Source organism: Triticum aestivum, chromosome 6B, assembly GCF_018294505.1.
Source record: "Triticum aestivum cultivar Chinese Spring chromosome 6B, IWGSC CS RefSeq v2.1, whole genome shotgun sequence".
Lineage (NCBI taxonomy): Eukaryota > Viridiplantae > Streptophyta > Magnoliopsida > Poales > Poaceae > Triticum > Triticum aestivum.
In genome coordinates this window covers 701217185-701226471 of record NC_057810.1, presented here as the reverse complement: position 1 = coordinate 701226471, position 9287 = coordinate 701217185, and positions in this window count along the sequence as shown.

The window sequence follows — 9287 nt, the reverse complement described above, 5'->3', positions numbered from 1 at the left end:
CAGTTCGGGACCCCCTACCCGAGATCCGCCGGTTTTGACACCGACAAAGATCTTTATCGGTCAAATTGCACAACAACATACGTTGTTTCCTTTGTCATCGGTATGTTACTTGCCTTAGATTCAATCATCGGTATCATCATACTGTTGGAAATATGCCCTAGAGGCAATAATAAAATGGTTATTATTATATTTCCTTGTTCATGGTAATTGTCTATTATTAATGCTATAATTGTATTGACTGGAAACCATAATACATGTGTGAATGCATAGACCACAACATGTCCCTAGTGCACCTCTAGTTGACTAGCTCGTTGATCAACAGATGGTCATTGTTTCCTGACTATGGACATTGGATGTCATTGATAATGGGAAAACATCATTAGGAGAATGATGTGATGTACAAGACCCAATCCTAAGCATAGCACAAGATTGTGTATTTCGTTTGCTAAAGTTTTTCTAATGTCAAGTATCATTTCCTTAGACCATGAGATCGTGCAACTCCCGGATACCATAGGAATGCTTTGGGTGTACCAAATGTCATAACATAACTGGGTGGCTATAAAGATGCACTACAGGTATCTCCGAAAGTGTCTGTTGGGTTGGCACAAATCGAGACTGGGATTTGTCACTCCGTATGACGGAGAGGTATCTCTGGGCCCACTCGGTAATGCATCATCGTAATGAGCTCAATGTGACTAAGTAGTTGGTCACGGGATCATGCATTAAGGAACGAGTAAAGTGACTTGCCGGTAACGAGATTGAACGAGGTATTGGGATACCGACGATCAAATCTGTGGCAAGTAATGTACCGATTGACAAAGGGAATTGTATACGGGATTACTTGAATCCTCGACATCGTGGTTCATCCGATGAGATCATCGTGGAACATGTAGGAGCCAACATGGGTATCCAGATCCCGCTGTTGGTTATTGGTTGGAGAGCTGTCTCGGTCATGTCTACATGATTCCCAAACCCGTAGGGTGATACGTCTCCAACGTATCTATAATTTTTGATTGTTCCATGCTATTATATTACCCCTTTTGGATGTTTATGGGCTTTATTTTACACATTTATATCAATTTTGGGACTACCTATTAACCGGAGGCCCAGCCCATATTGCTGTTTTATTGCCTGTTTCTGTATTTCGAAAAAAGCAATATCAAACGGAGTCCAAATGGAATGAAACCTTCGGGAGCGTGATTTTTAGGAAGAATATGATCCGGGAGACTTGGAGTTCATGTCAGAAGAGCATCGAGGAGGCCACGAGATAGGGGGGCGCGCCCTACTCTCTCGTGGGCCGCTCGAGGCTCCCCCGACCAACTTCTTTCGCCTATATAAGCCTACTAAAAACATCGAATGAGAAGATAGATCGGGAGTTCCGCCGCCGCAAGCCTCTGTAGCCACCAAAAACCTCTCGGGAGCCCGTTCCGGCACCCTACCAAAGGGGAAACCCATGACCGGTGGCCATCTTCATCATCCCGATGCTATCCATGACGAGGAGGGAGTAGTTCACCCTCGAGGCTGAGGGTATGTACCAGTAGCTATGTGTTTGATCTCTCTCTCTCTCTCTCTCTCTCTCTCTCTCTCTGTCTCTCGTGTTCTCTCTATGGCACGATCTTGATGTATCGCGAGCTTTGCTATTATAGTTGGATCTTATGATGTTTCTCCCCCTCTACTCTCTTGTAATGGATTGAGTTTTCCCTTTGGAGTTATCTTATCGGATTGAGTCTTTAAGGATTTGAGAACACTTGATGTATGTCTTGCCGTGTTTATCTGTGGTGACAATGGGATATCATGTGCCACTTGGTGTATGTTCTGGTGACCAACTTGTGGATTCTGCCCATGAACCTATGCATAGGGGTTGGCACACGTTTTCGTCTTGACTCTCCGGTAGAAACTTTGGGGCACTCTTTGAAGTACTTTGTGTTGGTTGAATAGATGAATCTGAGATTGTGTGATGCATATCGTATAATCATGCCCACGGATACTTGAGGTGACAATGGAGTATCTAGGTGACATTAGGGTTTTGGTTGATTTGTGTCTTAGGGTGTTATTCTAGTATGAACTCTATGATGGATTGAGCGGAAAGAATAGCTTCATGTTATTTTACTACGAGCTCTTGAATAGATAGAACAGAAAGGATAACTTTGAGGTGGTTTTGTACCCTACCATAATTTCTTCGTTTGTTATCCGCTATTAGTGTCTTTAGAGTGACTCTTTGTTGCATGTTGAGGGATTGTTATATGATCTATCTATGTTATTATTGTTGAGAGAACTTGCACTAGTGAAAGTATGAACCTTAGGCCTTGTTTCCTACCATTGCAATACCGTTTACGCTCACTTTTATCGCTAGTTACCTTGCTGTTTTTATTATTTTAGATTACAAATACCTTTATCTACCATCCATATTGCACTTGTATCACCATCTCTTCGCCGAACTAGTGCACCTATACAATTTACCATTGTATTGGGTGTGTTGGGGACACAAGAGACTCTTTGTTATTTGGTTGCAGGGTTGTTTGAAAGAGACCATCTTCATCCTACGCCTCCCACGGATTGATAAACCTTAGGTCATCCACTTGAGGGAAATTTGCTACTGTCCTACAAACCTGTGCACTTGCAGGCCCAACAACGTCTACAAGAAGAAGGTTGTGTAGTAGACATCATAGGGTCTACACACTTAAGGTTCAATGACGCTAGGGTTATAAGGAAGATTTGTATGTGATTACCGAATGTTGTTTGGAGTCCTGGATGAGATCCTGGACGTCACGAGGAGTTCCGAAATGGTCCAGAGGTGAAGATTTATATATGGGAAGTCATCATACGGTCACCAGACATATTCGGGGGTATACCGGTATTGTACCGGGACCATCGGAGGGGTTCCGGGGGTCCACCGGGAGGGTCCACCTGCCCCGGAGGGCCATATGGGCTGTAGGTGGAAGGGAACCAGCCCCTAGTGGGCTGGGCGCCACCCCCCTAGGTCCCATGCGCCTAGGGTTGGGGGGAACCCTAAAGGGGGCGCCCCCCTTGCTTGGGGGGGGGGGGGTGTAAGCCCCCTCCCCCTTGGCCGCCCCCCTCTAGATCTCATCTAGAGGGGCCAGCCCCCTTCCCCCTTCTCCCTATAAATAGAGGGGTGGGGGGAGGGCTGCAGCACCACATCCAAGGCGCAGCCCCTCCACTCCCCAACACCTCTCCTCCACGTGAGCTTGGCGAAGCCCTGAAGGAGAACTACCACTCCATCACCACACGCCGTGGTGCTGCTGCTGGAGCCTTCTTCCTCAACCTCTCCCTCCTCCTTGCTGGATCAAGTCGCGGGAGATGTCACCGGGCTGCACATGTGTTGAACGCGGAGGTGCCGTTGTTCGGCGCTTAGATCGGAATCCACCGCGATCTGAATCGCTACGAGTACGACTCCTTCATTCGTGTTCTTGTAACGCTTCCGACTCGCGATCTTCAAGGGTATGAAGATGCACTCCCCTCTCTCTTGTTGCTAGTTACTCCATACATTAATCTTGGTGATGCGTAGAATTTTTTTAATTTCTGCAACGATCCCCAACAGTGGCATCATGAGCTAGGTCTATGCGTAGTTTCTATGCATGAGTAGAACACAAGTTGTTGTGGGTGTCAATTTTGTCAATTTACTTTCCCCTACTAGTCTTATCTTGATTCGGCGGCATCGTGGGATGAAGCGGCCCGGACCGACCTTACACATACGCTTACGTTAGACATGTTCCACCGACTGACATGCACTAGTTGCATAAGGTGGCTAGCGGGTGTCTGTCTCTCCCACTTCAGTCGGATCAGATTCGATGAAAAGGGTCCTTATGAAGGGTAAATAGCAATTGGCATATCACGTTGTGGTTTTGGCGTAGGTAAGAAATGTTCTTGCTAGAAACCTATAGCAGCCATGTAAAAAAACATGCAACAACAATTAGAGGACGTCTAACTTGTTTTTGCAGCATATGCCGTGTGATGTGATATGGCCAAAAGGATGTGATGAATGATATATATATGATGTATGAGATTGATCATGTTCTTGTAATAGGAATCACGACTTGTATGTCGATGAGTATGACAACCGACAGGAGCCATAGGAGTTGTCTTAATTTATTGTATGACCTGTGTGTCATTGAATAACGCCATGTAATTACTTTACTTTATTGCTAGACCGTAGCCATAGTAGTAGAAGTAATAGTTGGCGAGACAACTTCATGAAGACACGATGATGGAGATCATGGTGTCATGCCGGTGACGATGATGATCATGGTGCCCCGAAGATGGAGATCAAAAGGAGCAAAATGATATTGGCCATATCATTTCACTATTTGATTGTAATGAGATGTTTATCATGTTTTTGCATCTTATTTTCTTAGAACGACGGTAGCATAAATAAGATGATCCCTCATAAAATTTCAAGAAAGTGTTCCCCCTAACTGTGCACCATTGCGAAGGTTCATTGTGTTGAAGCACCACGTGATGATCGGGTGTGATAGACTCTAACGTTCGAATACAACGGGTGTAAGCCAGATTTACACGTGCAAAACACTTAGGTTGACTTGACGAGCCTAGCATGTACAGACATGGCCTTGGAACACAAGAGACCGAAAGGTCGAACATGAGTCGTATAGCAGATACGATCAACATGAAGATGTTCACCGATGATGACTAATCCGTCTCACATGATGATCGGACACGGCCTAGTTGACTCGGATCATGTATCACTTAGATGACTAGAGGGATGTCTACCTGAGTGGGAGTTCATTAAATAATTTGATTAGATGAACTTAATTATCATGAACTTAGTCTAAAGTCTTTGCAATATGTCTTGTAGATCAAATGGCCCAGGCTAATGTTGCCCTCAACTTCAACGCATTCCTAGAGAAAACCAAGCCAAAAGACGATGGCAGCAACTATACGGACTGGGTCTAGAACTTGAGGATCATCCTCATAGCTGCCAAGAAAGCATATGTCCTAGATGCACCGCTAGGTGAAGCACCCGTTTTCCCAGCAACTAAAGACGTTATGAACGCCTGGTAGTCGCGTAGTGATGATCACTCCCTGGTTCAGTGCGGCATGCTTTACAGCTTAGAACCGGGGCTCCAAAAGCATTTTGAGCAGCACGGAGCATATGAGATGTTCCAAGAGCTAAAAATGGTTTTCCAAGCTCATGCCCGGGTCAAGAGATATGAAGTCTCCGAAAAGTCCTGCAGTTGTAAGATGGAGGAGAATGGTTTTGTCAGCGAGCACATACTCAAAATGTCTGGGTTGCACAACCACTTATCTCAGCTAGGAGTTAATCTCCCTGATGACACGGTAGTCGACAGAATCCTCCAGTCGCTCCCACCTAGCTACAAGAGCTTTGTGATGAATTTCGATATGCAGGGGATGGTGAAAACCATTCATGAGGTATATTCAATGCTGAAATCAGCGGAGGTGGAGATCAAAAAGGAACATCAAGTGTTGATGGTCAATAAAACCACTAGTTTCAAGAAAGGCAAGGGTAAGAAGAACTTCAAGAAGGATGGCAAGGGAGTTGCCGCGCCCGGTAAGCCAGTTGCCGGGAAGAAGCCAAAGCATGGACCCAAACCTGAGACTGAGTGCTTTTATTGTAAGGGAAACGGACACTGGAAGCGGAACTGCCCCAAGACTTAGCAGACAAGAAGGCTGGCAACACCAAAGGTATATGTGATATACATGTTATTGATGTGTACCTTACCAGTACTCGTAGTATCTCCTGGGTATTTGATACCAGTGTGGTTGCTCATATTTTAACTGAAAATAGGAGCTGCGGAATAAGCGGAGACTGGCAAAGGACGAGGTGACGATGCGCGTCGAGAATGGTTCCAAGGTCGATGTGATCGCCGTCGGCACGCTACCTCTACATTTACCTACAGTATTAGTTTTAAACCTCAATAATTGTTATTTAGTGCCAGCTTTGAGCATGAACATTGTATCTGGATCTCGTTTAATACGAGGTGGCTACTCATTTAAATCCGAGAATAATGGTTGTTCTATTTATATGAGAGAGATATTTTATGGTCATGCCCCGCTGGTCAATGGTTTATTCTTAATGAATCTCGAACGTGATGTTACACATATTCATAGTGTGAATACCAAAAGATGTAAGGTTGATAATGATAGTCCCACATACTTGTGGCACTGCCGCCTTGGTCACATTGGTGTCAAACGCATGAAGAAGCTCCATGCAGATGGACTTTTGGAGTCTCTTGATTACGAATCATTTGACACATGCGAACCTATGCCTCATAGGCAAGATGACCAAGACTCCGTTCTCCGGAACAATGGAACGAGCAACCAACTTATTGGAAATCATACATATTGATGTGTGTGGTCCAATGAGCCTTGAGGCTCGCGGAGGCTATCATTATGTTCTCACCCTCACTGATGACTTAAGTAGATATGGGTATGTCTACTTGATGAAACACAAGTATGAGACCTTTGAAAAGTTCAAGGAATTTTAGAGTGAGGTAGAGAATCAACGTGACAGAAAAATAAATTTCTTACAATCAGATCGTGGGGGAGAAATTTGAGTCACGAATTTGGTATGCACTTAAGTAAATGTGGGATTGTTTCACAACTCACGCCTCCTGGAACACCTCAGCGAAACGGTGTGTCCGAACATCATAATCGCACTCTATTGGATATGGTGCGATCTATGATGTCTCTTGCTGATTTACCGCTATCATTTTGGGGATACGCTCTAGAGACAGCTACATTCACTTTAAATAGGGCACCGTCTAAATCCGTTGAGATGACACCGTATGAATTATGTTTTGGGAAGAAACCTAAGGTGTCGTTTCTAAAAGTTTGGGGATGCGATGCTTATGTCAAGAAACTTCAACCTGAAAAGTTCGAACCCAAGTCGGAAAAATGCGTCTTCATAGGATACCTTAAGGAAACCATTGGGTATACCTTCTACCTCAGATCCGAAGGCAAGATCTTTGTTGCCAAGAACGGGTCCTTTCTGGAGAAAGAGTTTCTCTCGAAAGAAGTAAGTGGGAGGAAAGTAGAACTTGATGAAGTACTGCCTCTTGAAGCGGAAAGTAGCGCAGCTCAGGAAGATGTTTCTGTGGTGCCTGCACCGACAAGAGAGGAAGTTAATGATGATGATCAAGGTACTTCAGATCAAGTTGCTACTGAACTTTGTAGGTCGACAAGGACACGTTCCACACTAGAATGGTATGGCAACCCTGTCCTGGAAATCATGTTGTTAGACAACGGTGAACCTTTGAACTATGAAGAGGCGATGGCGGACCCAGATTCCAACAAATGGCTTGAAGCCATGCAATCCGAGATAGGATCCATGTATGAAAACAAAGTGTGGACTTTGACAGACTTGCCCGATGATTGGCGAGCGATAGGAAATAAATGGATCTTTAAGAAGAAGACGGACGCGGATGGTAATATTACCATCTATAAGGCTCGGCTTGTCGCTAAGGGTTATCGACAAGTTCAAGGGGTTGACTACGATGAGACCTTCTCACCCGCAGCAAAACTGAAGTCCGTCTGAATCATGTTAGTAATTGCCGCATTCTATGATTATGAGATATGGCAAATGGACGTCAAAAAGGCATTCCTTAACGGCTTCCTTAAGGAAGAATTGTATATGATGCAGCCGGAAGGTTTTGTCGATCCTAAGAATGCTAACAAGGTACGCAAGCTCCAGGACTCCATCTATGGGCTGGTGCAAGCATCTCAGAGTTGGAACATTTGCTTTGATGAAATGATCAAAGCGTTTGGGTTTATGAAGACTTATGGAGAAGCCTGTGTTTACAAGAAAGTGAGTGGGATCTCTGTAGCATTTCTTATATTATATGTGGATGACATACTATTGATGGGAAATGATATAGAACTTTTGGAAAGCATAAAGGCCTACTTGAATAAGTGTTTTTCAATGAAGGACCTTCGAGAAGCTGCCTACATATTAGGCATCAAGATCTATATAGATCGAGACGCCTCATAGGTCTTTCACAAAGCACATACCTTGATAAGATATTGAAGAAGTTCAATATGGATCAGTCCAAGAAGGGGTTCTTGCCTGTATTGCAAGGTGTGAAATTGAGCTCGGTTCAAAGCCCGACCACGGCAGAAGATAGAGAAAAGATGAGTGTCATCCCCTATGCCTCGGCCATAGGGTCTATTATGTATTCCATGCTGTGTACCAGACCTGATGTAAACCTTGCCGTAAGTTTGGTAGGAAGGTATCAAAGTAATCCCGACATGGAACACTGGACAGCGGTCAAGAATATCCTGAAGTACCTGAAAAGGACTAAGGATATGTTTCTCATTTATGGAGGTGACAAAGAGCTCGTCGTAAAGGGTTACATTGATGCTAGCTTCGACACAGATCTGGATGACTCTAAGTCACAAACCGGATACATGTATATTTTGAATGGTGGGGCAATAAGCTGATGCAGTTGCAAGTAAAGTGTCGTGGCGAGATCTACATGTGAAGCGGAGTACATGCCGGCCTTGGAGGCAGCACATGAAGTCTGGATGAAGGAGTTCATTACCGACCTAGGAGTTATTCCCAATGCGTCGGGCCCAATGACTCTCTTCTGTGACAACACTAGAGCTATTGCCCTAGCCAAGGAGCCCAGGATTCACTAGAAGACCAGACACATCAAGCGTCACTTCAACTCCATTCGTGAAAATGTTCAAGATGGAGACATAGTTATTTGTAAAGTGCATACAGATATGAATGTTGCAGATCCATTGACTAAACCTCTTCCACGAGCAAAACATGATCAACACCAGAACTCTATGGGTGTTCGATTCATCACAATGTAACTAGATTATTGACTCTAGTGCAAGTGGGAGACTATTGGAAATATGCCCTAGAGGCAATAATAAAATGGTTATTATTATATTTCCTTGTGCATGATAATTGTCTATTATTCATGCTAGAATTGTATTGACTAGAAACTGTAATACATGTGTGAATGCATGGACCACAACATGTCCCTAGTGAGCCTCTAGTTGACTAGCTCGTTGATCAACAGATGGTCATGGTTTCCTGACTGTGGACATTGGATTTCATTGATAACGGGATCACATCATTAGGAGAATTATGTGATGGACCAGACCCAATCCTAAGCATAGCACAAGATCGTGTAGTTCGTTCACTAAAGTTTTTCTAATGTCAAGTATCATTTCCTTAGACCATGAGATCGTGCAACTCCCGGATACCATAGGAATGCTTTGGGTGTACCAAATGTCACAAAGTAACTGGGTGGCTATAAAGGTGCACTACAGGTATCTCCGAA